Raw genomic sequence first — 17,891 nt, forward strand, 5'->3', positions numbered from 1 at the left:
TAATGCAGATAGACAATTTGTTAGTTTGTTTTACATGGTGGGGTCTTTTTGTGTCAGTAAAAATGTATGACCAAGAAATGGCGGTGGAAACTCATTTATCCACAAATATTTATATACTAAGCATCACATCTGTTTTAACTTGGAGTCACGTGATGATATGTTGTGTGGTCCTCCTTCTACGACTTGGGAAACCATGCAGTTTATTAGGCTACAGACAAAATAAGTTATGAACTTCACAGGGTGGTGAAACTGCATGTGATGAGCTTGATGCTCCTTTCCAATACATTTTGAGGGTCTTATTCTGGTGACATGATGATTGATGCTTGGCTGCCATTTGACAAATAAAATAATATCTCTTTCATCCATAATAATCTCATCATGTAGGTAGCCTACCAGCACTGTATATGTGAGCTGCTGACTACAGTGCACGGGACAAGAGCACGTTTTCTATTTTACACAAGTTTTAAAACCATCAGGGGAGTTGAAAATGTGATGGAAACCAATTTAACTTGTATTTTTCATTCGGTACATGGGAATTTAACAGCAAACGTTATTCTTCTTGTGCACTACGTCATAACGCAAAGCCTTTTATCCGCAATAAGTCTGTTTGATGCAAACATTTCTGATGGGAAAATGTGTATATTGTTTTCTGCAGATTTGAGAATATTCAAATGGAAATCTGGCGCAAATTGCATGGACTTAGCAACGAAAGTGGATATTAATCCAACACCTGCTACTTATTCAAACCAGCCCACTGGGCACAGACGTCAGCTCAACATCTAGTTTCTATTTACATTTCTTTGATTCGTCAACTAAAGTGAATTCAACATGAAATCAACACAAAATGTCACCTGCCATTGGATTTAGGTTGCCAGTTCGTGAAAAATTTAAAATACCTGATGTTCATGGCTTTTTCAAAATCCAATCAGTTTTCCACATTAATCAAACATCATCACATGGATTTGTTTTGTTGAAATGACGTGGAAACAAAGTTTATTCAACCAGTGGGAGGCTTGTAAATGACCCCAGGAAAGTAAAACAAAGAAGTCTTCATTGAGACAATGATAAACAGCAATCCGTGGGAGAGTTGTGGTGGATATTATAAAATAAGGATCTGCTGGAGTCCAAGTCAAACCAAGATTCTTTATTTCTGAGCTCAGAGAGAATAACAGTTACACAGCACAGTGTATACAGTCTGAATTCCTGAAGCATTGGGTGATGAGCACATATCTTTATAGTTTCCTGTTCCTGGGCGGGACTTTATTCATACAAGGACACAGGTGCAGCTGGTTTGCAACACAGGATGATACTCCCAGGAACAGGAGATTATTATAGGACAGTTTCACAAGGTTAGTCTGTGGTGGTTAATTTCTGTATTACCAAATGAGGAGAGGCAAAGTTCACACACCAATCAGAGTTATACTTAAACTACATCTTTAATAATAAGATCTTTGCAATGACTTTCAACAATTCACTATTTCTAATGAACCGTTGAGAGTGGCAACACAATGGCTACTGAGATCTTTTATAGCAAAGATCCACCCCCTAGTCGACATAACAAACCACAGATATTAGGAACAGTTCACAAAGTGAGACTTTATAATGAGAAAGGAGTATCCCGTAGCCAGATAGCATTCGCTATAAATTATCATTCAGTTTGGTCCCTAAAACGAGATTCTAATCTCGTTCCTGGTACTTCATAGCACAAAAACACCAACTCATCCAATGGCATAACTCAATTGTCAACTCTAGATACTCCCATCTCAAGTAAAACCCCTTCTTGACCCCACTCCTGGACAAGCTCACAGAGGGGAGTGAGCCTCTAGGTCATACACTATCCCAGGATAAGTGCAACATCAGAGAGGACATACAATGGTTCCAGACACTGCCATACACCTCCCCCCAATGCCAAAGGAGGGAGTGACTTGCGCACAGACATTGTGGAAACCAGTAATTGGTTCCCCATTACTCACACCATCCCTTCACAAAGTTTAACAGATACATTTACATATGAAGACAATGTTCCCTCCTGTCCTCTTCCCTTCCTGATATTCTGCATAGCACCAGGGACATGTGAAAGACAAGCCTGACCTCTCCCCTCTCTGGGCCCCAGATGACTGAGCCCCAGCTGAGGGAAGAAGTGCAACTGCCATCACCAGAGTCCGAAGGGATACATTCTAATAACAAGTATATCACATCAGCATATTAGCAGATAAGACATCTTAATTATCTATGTTACCCAACTAATTCTGATTCATCCACCACAAGTCACATACTCAGATACGTGGACACATACAATTAACATTTTGCATTACAGAGTCTGTGAACATTTTCATTTCATTAAATCATCAGTGGGCCAACATTGCAAATGTAAACAACGGAACAAATGCATCACATCCAAATAACACTTGATTATCTGTAGTGCTGGAGGAATGACACACAGATAAACACACAGTATCAGAGTTTAAAAAAGGACCATTTAAAACAGAAGGAATCTGACCTACTCTATATTCAAACTCCATATTCAATTCATGGTTTCAAGTCTGTCTTTCAAGTCTGTAATGAATGTAATTAATTAATGTAATGTAATTTTCAAGTCTGTTTCAATTCAAGTCTGTCTCTCCTCAACTCTTAGCCAAGAGAGACTGGCATTCATAGTATTTATATCAGTCTTCTGATTACAATTAAGAGCAAAACGTGCCGCTCTGTTCTGGGCCAGTTGCAGCTTTACTAGGTCTTTCCTTGCAGCACTGGACCACACGACTGGACAATAATCAAGATTAGACAAAACTAGAGCCTGCAGAACTTGCTTTTGGAGTGTGGTGTCAAAAAAGCAGACCATCTCTTTGAGGCTAGACCTCTCCCCATCTTTACAACCACTGAATCTATATGTTTTGACCATGACAGTTTACAATCTAAGGTAATGCCAAGTAATTTAGTCTCCTCAACTTGTTCAACAGCCACACAATTCATTACCAGATTCAGCGGAGGTCTATAACTTAAGGAATGATTTGTACCAAATACAATGCTCTTAGTTTTAGAGATGTTCAGGACCAGTTTATTACTGGCCACCCATTCCAAAACAGACTGCAAATCTTTGTTAAGTGTTTCAGTGACATCATTAGCTGTGGTTGCTGATGCGTATATGGTTGAATCATCAGCATACATGGACACACATGCTTTGTTTAATGCCAGTGGCAGGCCATTGGTAAAAATAGAAAAGAGTAGAGGACCTAGAGAGCTGCCCTGCGGTACTTTACATGTTTGACATTAAAGAAGCTTCCATTAAAAACCCTTTGAGTTATGTTAGATAGGTTGAAAAGCCATAGCATATACGTTTTTTCAACAACAGGTTTTGGTCAATAATATCAAAGGCTGCACTGAAATCTAACAGTACAGCTCCCACAATCTTCTTGTTATCAATTTCTCTCAACCAATCATCAGTCGTTTGTGTCAGTCAGTACATGTTGAGTGTCCTTCTCTATAAGCATGCTGAAAGTTTGTTGTTAATTTGTTTACAGAGAAATAGCATTTTATTTGGTGAAACACATTTTTTTCCAACAGTTTGCTAAGAGCTGGCAGCAAGCTTATAGGTCTGCTGTTAGAACCAGTAAAGGCCGCTTTACCACTCCTGGGTAGTGGAATTACTTTGGCTTCCCTCCAGGCCTGAGGACAAAGACTTTCCTTCAGGCTCAGATTAAAAATATGACAGATAGGAGAGGCTATAGAGTCAGCTACTGTCCTCAGTAGCTTTCCATCTGTTGTCAATGCCAGGTTTGTCATTATTGATCGATAACAATTTATCCACCTCTCCCACACTAACTTGACAAAATTCAATACTTGCACTGCTTTTCTTTCATTTTGTTTTTTCCCCCAAGTTTTTTTCCTATCATTCTTTATATCATTTATCTTGGCTTCATAATAAAGTTTATTCTTTTTGTTGAGTTTGGTCACATAATTTCTCAATTTGCAGTACAGATGTGCATCCAGACTTATTAGCCACTCCTTTTGCCCTATCTCTTTCAAACATACAGTTATTAAACTCCTCATCAATCCATGGAGCCCTAACATACCTAACAGTCAGTTTCTTAACAGGTTCATGTTTATCAATAATTGGAAGAAGCAATTTCATATGGTAAAAACAGGTAAACACATTATCAGTCAACAATATCAGTTAACGGGAGCACTGTGTATGTTCTCTGATGAATTTTAAGTCAATGAGATGTGAAATATCAATATACACGCTAAGAGAAGTAATTTCTCTCTCCTGTGTAGATTCTCTTATGACGTTTTAGTGACTATGATGAGTAATATGTTTTCCCGCAGTCTGAGCTTTTGTAAGCCTTCTCCTCTGTGTGCAGTCTCATGTGTTCTTTCAGGCTTCCTAAATGGGCAAAAGCTTTGCACCCTGGGAGGAATGGTAAGGCTTCTCCCCTTTGTGTATTATCTCATGTTGGTTCAGGGTGCTTTTCTGGTTAAAACTCCTTCCACAATGGGAGCAGTGTTAGGCTTCTCCCCTGTGTGTAATCTCTCATGTTTTCTCAGATCGCCTGACCAGTTGAAACACTTTCCACACTGGGAGCAGTGGTAAGGCTTCTCCCCTGTGTGTATTCTCTCATGTTGTTTCACGGCCCCTAACTGGTTAAAACACTTGCCACAATGGGAGCACTGGTAAGTCTTCTCCCCTGTGTGTATTATCTCATGAACTTTCAGGTTCCTTAACTTGTTAAAACTCTTTCCACACTGGGAGCACTGGTAAGGCTTCTCCCCTGTGTGTATTCTCTCATGTTGTTTCACGGCCCCTAACTGGTTAAAACTCTTTCCACACTGGGAGCACTGGTAAGGCTTCTCCCCTGTGTGTATTCTCTCATGAGCTTTCATGTGTCCTTTCTGGTTAACTTCTTGAGAATACAGGGGGTGCTGTTTCGCATTAGCATAATTGCCTCTACAGATTAAACTGCCTCTTTTTCAATTATTGCTGTTACTATATGCATATAACCATATAGCATTGGATAGAAAACAAGCTATGGTTTCTAAAACCGTTCCAATTGAGTCTCTGAGTCAAACACAGGTCATTTCACAGCACTTTCCCTGAGCCAGAAGAAAATTGCAAGATGTGTATGCTCGCTTCAAAGCTCTGCCTATATATGGTCACGCGACCTATGACCCGAATCACACTTCCTTCTTCTTCCTCTGGGTGTCTGGAAGACGTCAGAGGAGAAATTTTTTGTTTATCTTGTACTGACGTGAAATAAGACCTATTTCTTTAGCGTGACCGACAACTTCCGGTTTCCTGAGATGCGCGTTTAGAGAAGCCATTGACTTTTGTTATGCTGACGTTATGGATGAAAACTATCTCCGTGTCGAAGTTTGTTTGAAACATGTGACCATATCACCGTAATGTATGTTTTTTCAATATAGTTTAATCAGATTATTAGAATTTTTTCGGGAGTTTTGCCGTGTTCCGTTCTTTGAGTTTTTTAACTTTGGACAGAGCCGTGCTAGTCGACCAGTACCCAGGCTAAATGAAGAGGGGAGGTTGCCATTGTGAATGGATTGAACGACTCATCAGGACTAAGGACACCTTGATCAACATTCTGATGAAAGACCAGCAATAGTAAGACCCAATTTACGATGTTATTTCATATATCTGTCGTGCATGTGAACTGGTCGCGCGCGTCCAGCTGGTTCTGGCTGGCCTGGTTATGCTAATTAGCGCTACATTTTGTTTTCGCTATAAAACATTTAAAAAATCTGAAATATTGTTTGGATTCACCAGATGTTGGGCTTTCAATGTCTGTACGCTGTGTATTTTTTCTGAAATGTTTTAAGACAAGTAATTAGTTATATAACGTTGGTCTCTGTAATTGTTCTAGCTGCATCAGCACTATATCAGATTGCAGCTGCAATGTAGAACTGTGATTTATACCTGAAAAATGCACATTTAAAAAAAAAAAACTATGCTATACCATAAATATGTTATCAGACTGTCATCTTAAGAATTTTTTTGTTGGTTAGTGGCTATCAATATCTTAGTTTAGCCGAATTGGTGATAGCACCTGATGGAGTAAGAAACTGTTGGAGTAAGAAAATGGTGTCATTTTGCTAACGTGTTTAGCTAATAGATTTACATATTGTGTCTTCCCTGTAAAACATTTAAAAAATCTGAAATGGTGGTTTTATTCACAAGATCTGTGTCTTTCATTGGGTGTCTTGGACTTGTGATTTAATGATATTTAGATGCTACTATTTAATTGTGACGCTATGCTAGCGATGCTAATCAGTGTGGGGGGTGTGGGGGGTGCTCCCGGATCCGGGTTAGGTACTCTGTAGAGGTTAAAACTCTTTCCACAATGCGAGCAGTGGTAAGGCTTCTCCCCTGTGTGTATTCTCTCATGTTGTTTAAGCTCCCACAAGAGGTTACAACCCTTTCCACACTGGGAACAGTGGTATGGCTTCTCCCCTGTGTGTAATCGCTCATGTCGTTTCAGGGACCCTAACAGGTTAAACTTCTTTCCACACTGGAAGCAGTGGTAAGGCTTCTCCCCTGTGTGTATTCTCTCATGTTGGTTCAGGTTTCCTTTATGGCTAAAATTCTTTCCACACTCGGAACAGTGGTAGGGCTTCTCCCCTGTGTGTATTCTCTCATGTTGTTTCAGCTCCCATAAGTGGTTACAAGCCTTTCCACAGTGGGAGCACTGGTGTCGTCTTGCTGGTTTGGAAGTCCCTGGCTCTGGTTCCTCTGAGTCTGGTCTTTCTCCTGCCAAAGACAATGTGTTTTTTAAAATAGAGACCTGAATGAAACCTCCACATGATAAAACGGCCTTGCTACGAGGGTAAATCCTAATAAGATCCCTCAATAACCTAAGGCTAGTTTTAACAATCTTGGTGTGATTTTAAAACAAATGTTGTAGAGTATCCTGGTGATTACTGATAATGTTTACATTACTTATTCATTCTGTTTTACAAGTCAGAACACAAAAAACTAAACCGTTCTTAGACACTTAAGACACAGGCGTCGCTGGATTCCAATCGAGCAGGTGGTTCTAAATATATAACTTTCATAGCTGTATGATACAGAATGCGACCTACAGTCGTGGCCAAAAGTTTTGAGAATGACACAAATATTAGTTTCCATAAAGTTTGCTGCTTCAGTGTCTTTAGATATTTTTGTCAGATGTTACTATGGAATGCTGAAGTATAATTACAAGCATTTCATAAGTGTCAAAGGCTTTTATTGGCAATGACATGAAGTTGATGCAAAGAGCCAATATTTGCAGTGTTGACCCTTCTTTTTCAAGACCTCTGCAATCCGCCCTGGCACTCTGTCAATTAACTTCTGGGCCACATCCTGACTGATGGCAGCCCATTCTTGCATAATCAATGCTTGGAGTTTGTCAGAATTTGTGGGGTTTTGTTTGTCCACCCGCCTCTTGAGGATTGACCACAAGTTCTCAATGAGATTAAGGTCTGGGGAGATTCCTGGCCATGGACCCAAAATATTGATGTTTTGTTCCCCGAGCCACTTATCACTTTTCCCTTATGGCAAGGTGCTTCATCATGCTGGAAAAGGCATTATTCGTCACCAAACTGTTCCTGGATGGTTGGGAGAAGTTGCTCTCAGAGGATGTATTGGTACCATTCTTTATTCATGGCTGTGTTCTTAGGCAACATTGTGAGTGAGCCCACACCCTTGGCTGAGAAGCAACCCCACACATGAATGGTCTCAGGATGCTTTACTGTTGGCATGACACAGGACTGATGGTAGCGCTCACCTTGTCTTCTCCGGACAAGCTTTTTTACGGATGCCCCAAACAATCGGAAAGGGGATTCATCAGAGAAAATGGCTTTTTTACGGATGCCCCAAACAATCGGAAAGGGGATTCATCAGAGAAAATGACTTTACCCCAGTCCTCAGCAGTCCAATCCCTGTACCTTTTGCAGAATATCAGTCTGTCCCTGATGTTTTTCCTGGAGAGAAAGGGCTTCTTTGCTGCCCTTCCTGACACCAGGCCATCCTCCAAAAGTCTTTGCCTCACTGTGCATGCAGATGCACTCACACCTGCCTGCTGCCATTCCTGAGCAAGTTCTGTACTGGTGGTGCCCCAATCCCGCAGCTGAATCAACTTTAAGAGACAGTCCTGGCGCTTGCTGGACTTTATTGGGTGCCCTGAAGCCTTCTTCACAACAATTGCACCGCTCTCCTTGAAGTTCTTGATCCGATAAATGGTCGATTTAGGTGCAATCTTACTGGCAGCAATATCTTTGCCTGTGAAGCCCTTTTTGTGCAAAGCAATGATGACAACTCGTGTTTCCTTGCAGGTAACCATGGGTGACAGAGGAAAAACAATGATTCCAAGCACCACCCTCCTTTTGAAGCTTACAGTTTTTGGGGGGATTCAGTTCATTTGCATGGCAAAGAGGGACTTGGCAATTCATTGCAATTCATCTGATTACTCTTCATAACATTCTGGAGTATATGCAAATTGGTATCATACAAACTGAGGCAGCAGACTTTGTGAAAATTCATATTTGTGTCATTCTCAAAACTTAAACATAAAATAAGTAAATAAGTAATTTTAAGTGGAAGTCCAAAACTTGTTTTACGTCGAAGACACAAAGCACATCAGTAAAATCTCCCCGTTGTTGAAAGGGTTCGACGCCTGCTGTTTAAATGGCCCAATTTCTTATTTAGACGTTCACAGATTTTCAACATTTTGACTATTGCTGATGTCATATTTTGGGTAAAGTAAAAAATAAAGTGAAATATTTGGGAAGATGTTCCTAAAACTGAGAGTAACTACAATAAACAAAATTACTTAACGCAACATGTAAAGTGTTGGATGTTTCATGAGCTGAAAAAAGATTGCAGAATTGTTTACATCCCTGTTAGTTAACATCTATTCTTTGCCAAGATAATCCATCCACCTGACAGGTGTGGCATATCAAGCTGATTAAACAGCATGATCATTACACAGGTGCACCTTGTGCTGGGGAGAATAAAAGGCCTCTAAAATGTGCAGTTCGGTCACACAACACAATGCCACAGATGTCTCAAGTTTTAAGGGAGCGTGCAATTGGCATGCTGACTGCAGGAATATCCACTGGAGCTGTTACCAGATAATTGAATGTTAAATTCTCTACCAGAAGCCACCTCCAATGTCATTTTAGAGAAATTGGCAGTACATCCAACTGGCCTCACAACCACAGAACACATGTAACAACGCCAGCCCAGGAGCTCCACATCGTCTGAGACCAGCCACCCGAGTTTATTTCTCTTTGTAATGAAGCCCTTTTGTGGGGAAAAACTAATTCTGATTGGCTGGGCCTGGCTCCGCAATGGGTGGGCGTATGCCCTCCAGGGCCCACCAATGGCTGCGCCCCTGCCCAGTTATGTAAAGTCCATAGATTAGGGCCTCATTTATTTATTTAAAATCACTGACTCATATAAACTGTAAATGTTTGTTTATATTTTGGTTCAGTATACACACACACAGTGCATTCGTTAAAAACTTCTCTAGGATAGGGGTCAGCATTTTCACGTTTGGATGAAAAGCATATCCAAATTCAACTGCCAGCTACTCATCCTCAGAAGAGAAGATGTGCATATTATTAGTAGATTTGGATGGAAAACACTCTGAAGTTTCTAAAACTGTTTGAATCATGTCTGTGAGTATAACAGAACTTATTTAGCAGGCGAAACCCAGAGGACAAACCATTCAGATTTTGTTTTTTTTGAGGTCACTCTCTTTTCAATTATTTTTCATTGAATCCAGATTTCTAAGGGACAGTTCCTACCGCTTCCACTGGATGTCAACAGTCTTTAGAAATTGGTTGAGGTTTTCCCTTTGTGTAATGAAGAAGTACGGCCATCCAGAACGAGGGTAACTTGAAGTGTACTGTTAGATAGAGGCGCGTGACCAGAAAGCTAGCTACAGTTTGTTTTCCTCCCGTATTGAACACAGATCCTCCCGTCTTCAATTTTATCAATTATTTACGTAAAAAAATACCAAAAGTTGTATTACAAAAGTAGTTTGAAATGTTTTGGCAAAGTTTACAGGTAACTTTTGAGATACTTTGTAGTCACGTTGCGCAAGTTGGAACCGGTGTTTTTCTGGATCAAACGCGCCAAATAAATGGACATTTGGATATATATATCGACGGAATTAATCGAACTAAAGGACCATTTGTGATGTTTATGGGACATATTGGAGTGCCAACAAAAGAAGCTCGTCAAAGGTAAGGCATGAATTATATTTTTATTTATGCGTTTTGTGTCGCGCCTGCAGGGTTGAAATATGCTTCTCTCTCTTTGTTTACTATGGTGCTATCTTCAGATAATAGCATTGTTTGCTTTCGCAGAAAAGCCCATTTGAAATCTGACATGTTGGCTGGATTCACAACAAGTGTAGCTTTAATTTGGTATATTGCATGTGTGATTTAATGAAAGTTTGATATTTATAGTATTTTAGTTGAATTTGGAACACTGCATTTTTACTGGCTTTTGGCCAGGTGGGAGGCTAGCGTCCCACATATCCCAGAGAGGTTTTAAGTTTTCAGACCCCATCACCTTTTCCAAATTTTGTTACATTTCAGCATTATTCTAAAATTGATTCAATTGTTTCCCCCCCCTCGCCAATCTAAACTCAGCAAAAAAAAAGAAACGTCCTCTCACTGTCAACTGCTTTAATTTTCAGCAAACTTAACATGTGTAAATATTTGTTGGAACATAACAAGATTCAATAACAGACATAAACTGAACAAGTTCCACAGACATGTGACTAACTGAAATTGAATAATGTGTCCCTGAACAAAGTGGGGGGGTCAAAATCAAAAGTAACAGTCAGTATCTGGTGTGGCCACCAGCTGCATTAAAGGAGGACTGTAGCATCTAATGATGAAACATGGAGTCTTAAAGAAGGCCTGTAGCTTCTAATGATGAATTACTATGGAGTCTGATGCTTTAATAAGGTTACAGTTATGAAAACTTAGGACTCTAAAGAGGCCTTTCTACCGACTCTGAAAAACACCAAAAGAAAGATGCCCAGGGTCCCTGCTCATCTGCGTGAGCGTGCCTTAGGCATGCTGCAAGGAGGCATGAGAACTGCAGATGTGGCCAGGGCAATAAATTTCAATGTTGCAATAAATTGCAATAAACAGCGTATCGTCTGCTGCCCAAGTTACACCAGGAACGCACAATCCCTACATTGGTGCTCAGACTAGAGGTCGACCGATTATGATTTTTCAACGCCCATACCAATTATTGGAGGACCAAAAAAAGCCGATACCGATTAATCGGCCGATTTATTTTAATTTTATTTGTAATAATGAAAATTACAACAATACTGAATGAACACTTATTTTAACTTAATATAATACATCAATAAATAATGAAACGTGTTCAATTTGGTTTAAATTATGCTAAAACAAAGTGTTGGAGAAGAAAGTAAAAGTGCAATATGTGCTATGTAAGAAAACTAACGTTTCAGTTCCTTGCTCAGAACATGAGATCATATGAAAGCTGGTGGTTCCTTTTAACATGAGTCTTCAATATTCCCAGGTAAGAAGTTTTAGGTTGTAGTTATTATAGGAATTATAGGACTATTTCCCTCTATACCATTTGTATTTCATTAACCTTTGACTATTGGATGTTCTTATAGGCACTTTAGTATTGCAAGTGTAACAGTATAGCTTCCGTCCCTCTCCTCGCTCCTCCCTGGGCTCGAATCAGCAACACAACGACAACAGCCACCATCGAAGCAGCGCTACCCATGCAGAGCAAGGGGAACAACTACTAGAAGGCTCAGAGCGAGTGACGTTTGAAACGCTATTAGCACGCGCTAACTAGCTAGCCATTTCTCTTCGGTTACACCAGCCTAATCTCGGGAGTTGATAGGCTTGAAGTCATAAACAGTGCAATGCTTGACGCACAACAAAGAGCAGCTGGCAAAACGCACGAAAGTGCTTTTTGAATGAATGTTTACGCGCCTGCTTCTGCCTACCACCGTTCAGTCAGAAACGTAGATACTTGTATGCTTGTGGTTATGATTGATTGTTTTTGTTTTTTATAAGATAAGTTTAATGCTAGCTAGCAACTTACCTTGGCTTACTGCATTTGCGTAACAGGCAGTCTCCTTGTGGAGTGGAACGAGATAGAGGCAGGTCGTTATTGCGTTGGACTAGTTAACTGTAATGTTGCAAGATTGGAAACCCCGGGCTGACAAGGTGAAAATCTGTCGTTCTGCTCCTGAACAAGGCAGTTAACTCACCGTTCCTAGGCCATCATTGAAAATAAGAATGTGTTCTTAACTGACTTGCCTAGTTAATTAAAGGTAGCAAAAAAAAATAATTGGGCAAATCGGAGCCCAAAAATAACGATTTCCGATTATGAAAACTTGAAATCGGCCCTAATTAATCGGCCATTCCGATTAATCGGTCGACCTCTAGCTCAGACTGTCCGCAATTGAATGAGAGAGGCTGGATGGACTAAGGGCTTGTAGGCCTGTTGAAAGGCAGGTCCTCACCAGACATCACCGGCAACAACGTCGCCTCTGGGCACAAACCCACCGTCATTGGACCAGACAGGACTGGCAAAAAGTGCTTTTCACTAACAAGTTGCCGTTCTGTCTCTAGGGGTGATGGTCGGATTCACGGTTATCGTCGGATTCGCGTTTATCGTTGAAGGAATGAGCGTTACACCGAGGCCTGCACTTTGGAGCGGGATCGATTTGTAGGTGGAGGGGCCGTCATGGTCTGGGGCGGTGTGTCACAGCATCATCAGACTGAGCTTGTTGTCATTGCAGGCAATCTCAACGGTTTGCGTTACAGAGAAGACATCCTCCTCCCTCATGTGGTACCCTTCCTGCAGGCTCATCCTGACATGACCCTCCAGCATGACAATGCCACCAGCCATAGTGCTCCATCGGTGCATGATTTCCTGCAAGACAGGAATGTTAGTGTTCTGCCATGGCCAGCGAAGAGCCCGGATCTCAATCCCATTGCGCACGTCTGGGACCTGTTGGATCGGAGGGTGAGAGCTAGGGCCATTCCCCCCAGAAATGTCCGGGAACTTGCAGGTGCCTTAGTAGAAGAGAGGGGTAACATCTCACAGCAAGTACTGTCATATCTGGTGCAGTCCATGAGGAGGAGATGCACTGCAGTACTTAACCTGTTTGGGATAAGGGGCGGCATTTTCACGTTCGGATGAAAAGCGTGCCCAGAGCAAACTTCCTGCTACTCAGGCCCAGAAGCTAATATATGCATATTATTAGTAATATTGGATAGAAAACACTCTGACGTTTCTAAAACTGTTTGAATTATGTCTGTGAGTATAACAGAACTCAAATGGCAGGCGAAAACCTGAGAAAAATCCAACCAGGAAGTGGGAAATCTGAGGTTTGTAGTTTTCAACTCATTGCCTATCGAATGTACAGTGTCTATGGGGTCATATTGCACTTCCTAAGGCTTCCACTAGATGTCAACAGTCTTAGAACATTGTTTGAGGCTTCTACTGTGAAGGAGGGGGGAATGAGAGCTGTTTCAACCAGAGGTCTGCCAGAGTGGCATGAGCTGATCACGCGCCTACACGTGAGCGCAACCTGCGTCCCATTGCAATTCTAAAGACAAAGAAATTCTCTGGTTGGAACATTATTGAAGATTTATGTTAAAAACATCCTAAAGATTGATTCTATACATCGTTTGACATTTTTCTACGAACTTTAATATACATTTTTGAACTTTTCATCGGAACTTTCGCATGGACTTGCCCGCGCCTCGTGAGTTTGGATTTGTTTACCAAACGCGCTAACAAAAGGAGGTATTTGGACATAAATGTTGGACTTTATCGGACAAAACAAACATTTATTGTTGAACTAGGATTCCTGGGAGTGCATTCTGATGAAGATCATCACAGGTAAGTGAATATTTAAAACGCTATTTCTGACTCAACAACATGGCGGGTATCTGCATGGCTTGTGTCTGAGCGCCGTACTCGGATTATTGCATGGTTTGCTTTTTCCGTAAAGCTTTTTTGAAATCTGACACAGCGGTTGCATTAAGGAGAAGTATATCTATAATTCTGCATGATACTTAATACTAAGTATCATTAATGCATAATACTTGTATCAACTTTTCTAAGTTTATTATGAGTATTTCTGTAAATTGATGTGCCTCTGAAAATTTGCAGGATGTTTTCGATGCACAACATTACTGACCATAAAGCGCCAATGTAAACTGAGATTTTTGGATATAAATATGCACTTTATCGAACAAAAGATACATGTATTGTGTAACATGAAGTCCTATAAGTGTCATCAAAGGTTAGTGATAAATTTAATTGAATCTATATTTCTGCTTTTTGTGACTCCTCTCTTTGGCTGGAAAATGGCTGTGTGTGTTTTTGTGACTAGGCTCTGACCTAACATAATTATATGGTGTGCTTTCGTTGTAAAGATTTTTTGAAATCGGACACGATGGGTAGATTAACAAGAAGTTAAGCGTTAATTTGGTGTATTGCACTTGTGAATGCATCAAAGTTACATATTTCTAAAAAATATTTTTGAATTTAGCGCTCTGCCTTTTCAGCGGAATGTTGTCGAGGGGTTCCACTAGCCATAAGAAGTTTTAAGACTCCATAATGTTTCATCATTAGATGCTACAGTCCTTCTTTAACTTCTTATGGCTGAAGGGGCAGTATTGAGTAGCTTGGATGAAAGGTGCACATATCAAACGGCCTGCTCCTCAGTCATAGTTGCTAATATTTGCATATTATTATTAGTTTTGGATAGAAAACACTCTAAAGTTTCTAAAACTGTTTGAATTATGTCTGTGAGATTAACAGAACTCATATTGGCAGGCAAAATCCTGAGTTGAAATCAAAACAGGAAGTCAGAAATCTGAGCTTGTATGTATTCACCAGAGTCCCTAAAGAAATTCCCTTGAGATATGAGTTTGCACTGCCTATGGGTTCCACTAGATGTCAACCATCAATATAAATTATAATGAGACTTCTATGATGTTATGGGAGAGAATGAGAGCAGAATCAGTCAGGTGTCCATCAAGCAGCCATTTTCTGATCATGCTTTTTCCTCATTCCTCACGAAGACAAGAAAGAATACTCCGGTTGGAACTTTATTGAAGCTATACGTTAAAAACATCCTAATGATTGATTGTGTACTTAGTTTGAAATGTGTTTGGATGTGTTTGGATATGTAAACCAGACACGCTAACAAAAGAAGGTATTTGGACATAAATAACGGATTTTTTCAAACAAAACAAACATTTATTGCGGACCTGGGATTCCTGGTGTGCTTTCTGATGTAGATCATCAAAGGTAAGGGAATATTTATCATATATTTTCTTGTTTATTTTGACGCCATCTTTGCGGCTCTGGTGTTTTACTTTTGAGCGCCGTCTCAGATTATAGCGTGGGTTTCTTTTCCGTAAAGTTTTTTTTAAATCTGACACAGTGGTTGCATTAAGGAGAGGTATATCTATAATTCCATGTGTATAACTTGTATTATCATCTATTTATGATGAGTATTTCTGTTGAAACGATGTGGCTATGCAAAGTCACTTGATGTTTTTGCAACTAGTGAATCTAGTCGCCTCAATGTAAACTCAGATTTTTTTATATAAATATGAATTTAATCAAACAAAACATGCACGTATTGTGTAACACGAGCTTTACTATTCTTGGTTAGTGGAATGACTTTAGCTTCCCTCCAGGCCTGAGGGTACACACTTTCTAGTAGGCTTACATTAAAGACAAGGCAAATAGGAGTGGCAATATCGGCCGCTATTATCCTCAATTTTCCATCCACGTTGTCAGACAACGGTGACATGTCATTGTTGATTTTTTTGCCCAAAATTTAATTGAAGATGCTCCATTTTTTTTTGCTATCATTCTTCATGTCATTTATCTGTTTCATAGTGTAGTTTCTTCTTCTTTTTATTTAGTCACATGATTTCTCAATTTGCAATACGTTTGCCAATCAGTTATACAGCCAGACCTATTTGCCATCTCTTTAGCCTCTTCATCATACCATCATAACATTTTTTAATTCCTTATCAATCCACGTGGATTTAACAGTGTTTACAGTAATATTCTTAATGGGTGCATGCTTATTAGTAACTGGGATAAGCATTTTCAAATGTGTCAAGGGCAGCGTCTGGTTGCTCATCATTACACACCACGGACCAACAAATATTATTTACATCAACAACATAGGAATCACCACAAAACTTATTGTATGACCTCTTTTACACAATATTAGGCCCAGCCTTTGGAACTGTGGTTTTCCTAGACATGGCTACTATATTGTGATCCCTACATCTGATGGATATGGATACTGCTTTCAGACACATTTATGCAGCATTAGTAAAGATATGATCAAAACATGATGATTTCATTCCTCTACTGTTTGTAACTACCCTGGTAGGTTGACTGATAACCTGAACAAGGTTGCCAGCACTGGTTACAGTTTGAAGCTTTCTCTTGAGTGGGCAGCCTGATCACAGCTTTCCTCCAATATTAGTTAATTAATTAACAGTGTCTGGAGTTTAGTTTGCCTGTTCAACAGTCTTGTAAAGATAGGGGGGGTTGACGGACAGGCAAAGTAACATCCATGTTTTAAGGAAAGGTTTTTGTAAAACAAGCACCTTACATTAGATTATCTTGAAACTTTCTCTCTAAATCTAACTTTCATTAAGGTTTTATATGGTCTATTGGTTTCTCTCTTTTCATTGGCAGAATCCTTTTTCAGTGTTATGATATTCATAACATCCATATCCACCAGACTATCTTCCTGTCAACTAACAGAACTCTGCTGGTTGTCCTGGTAACAGATACCAGTCTATCTTCCTGTCAACAAACAGAACTCTGCTGGTTGTCCTGGTAACAGATACCAGTGGGCAGATCTATTGTATTTGTTCAAACTAAACTTCAGCACTTACTTTGATGTGTCAAATCTGATCCTTTCTTCTCTTCTCCTCCTCTCACAGTTCCACTCAGCCCCGTTGTTTTCCTGCAGTCCACCAGCAGCACAGACAACCTCTTCATACCCAGCAGTACGGTGCTACCGGGAGAGGCATGACACGGGGACTCCGGGAGGGAGGAAGTGCTAGCGTTGTCCTGGTAACCATAAAGAGGGGACACAGACACATATCATTATGGATGCTGATGTCATTGTTGTCATAAAGTGCTTTACAGAAACCCAGCCCAGGCCCCGATAGAGCAAACTGTATGCTAGACCAGACCAAGCTGTACCATCTGGTGTTCTGATCTGGAGAGACTCTTCTCTGCCTCGTCAATATCAGGATGTTGTTGAGGCTCCCCAAAGGATCCACGATAGTCACGTCTCTCTCCTGTGTGAACGAGAACAGCAAACAGACGTAAACTTATGACCATCTATTACAATCAAGAGGCATGAATATGTCTAAAATGGCCTTCTTCATCATGATTTTGTCAAATATTGTTTGTGTTGCAAATGTATCGGGTCAATTCCAATTCTCTCCACTGGGATTCTCTGCCTCTAACCCTAATACAGGGGCTAAGTCACTGGCTTACTGGTGCTCTTTCATGCCGTCCCTAGGAGGGGTGCGTCACTTGAGATGGGTTGAGTCACTGACGTGTCTGGGTTGGCGCCGCCCCCTGGGTTGTGCCGTGGCGGAGATCTTTGTGGGCTATACTCGGCCTTGTCTCAGGATGGTAAGTTGGTGGTTGAAGATATCCCTCTAGTGGTGTGGGGGCTGTGCCTTGGCAAAGTGTTTGGGGTTATATCCTTCCTGTTTGGCCCTGTCCGGGGGTATCATCGGATGGGGCCACAGTGTCTCCTAACCCCTCCATTCTCAGCCTCCAGTATTTATGCTGCTCTCTAATTATCTCTTTCTTT

The 17,891-nt window shown here is 40.6% G+C and overlaps 1 long non-coding RNA gene across 1 annotated transcript; it reads right to left on the reverse strand.

Annotated features, from left to right (window-relative positions):
* Positions 1–1,129: 1,129 nt before the first annotated feature.
* On the reverse strand, positions 1,130–17,123 carry LOC129839527 (uncharacterized). The gene is made up of 2 exons (XR_008757043.1): positions 16,954–17,123; positions 1,130–6,760 (listed from the first exon to the last, which is right to left on the reverse strand). It is a non-coding gene; the product is annotated as an uncharacterized LOC129839527 (long non-coding RNA).
* Between the last annotated feature and the right edge of the window lie 768 nt (positions 17,124–17,891).

Source organism: Salvelinus fontinalis, chromosome 40 (genome assembly GCF_029448725.1).
Source record: "Salvelinus fontinalis isolate EN_2023a chromosome 40, ASM2944872v1, whole genome shotgun sequence".
NCBI lineage: Eukaryota > Metazoa > Chordata > Actinopteri > Salmoniformes > Salmonidae > Salvelinus > Salvelinus fontinalis.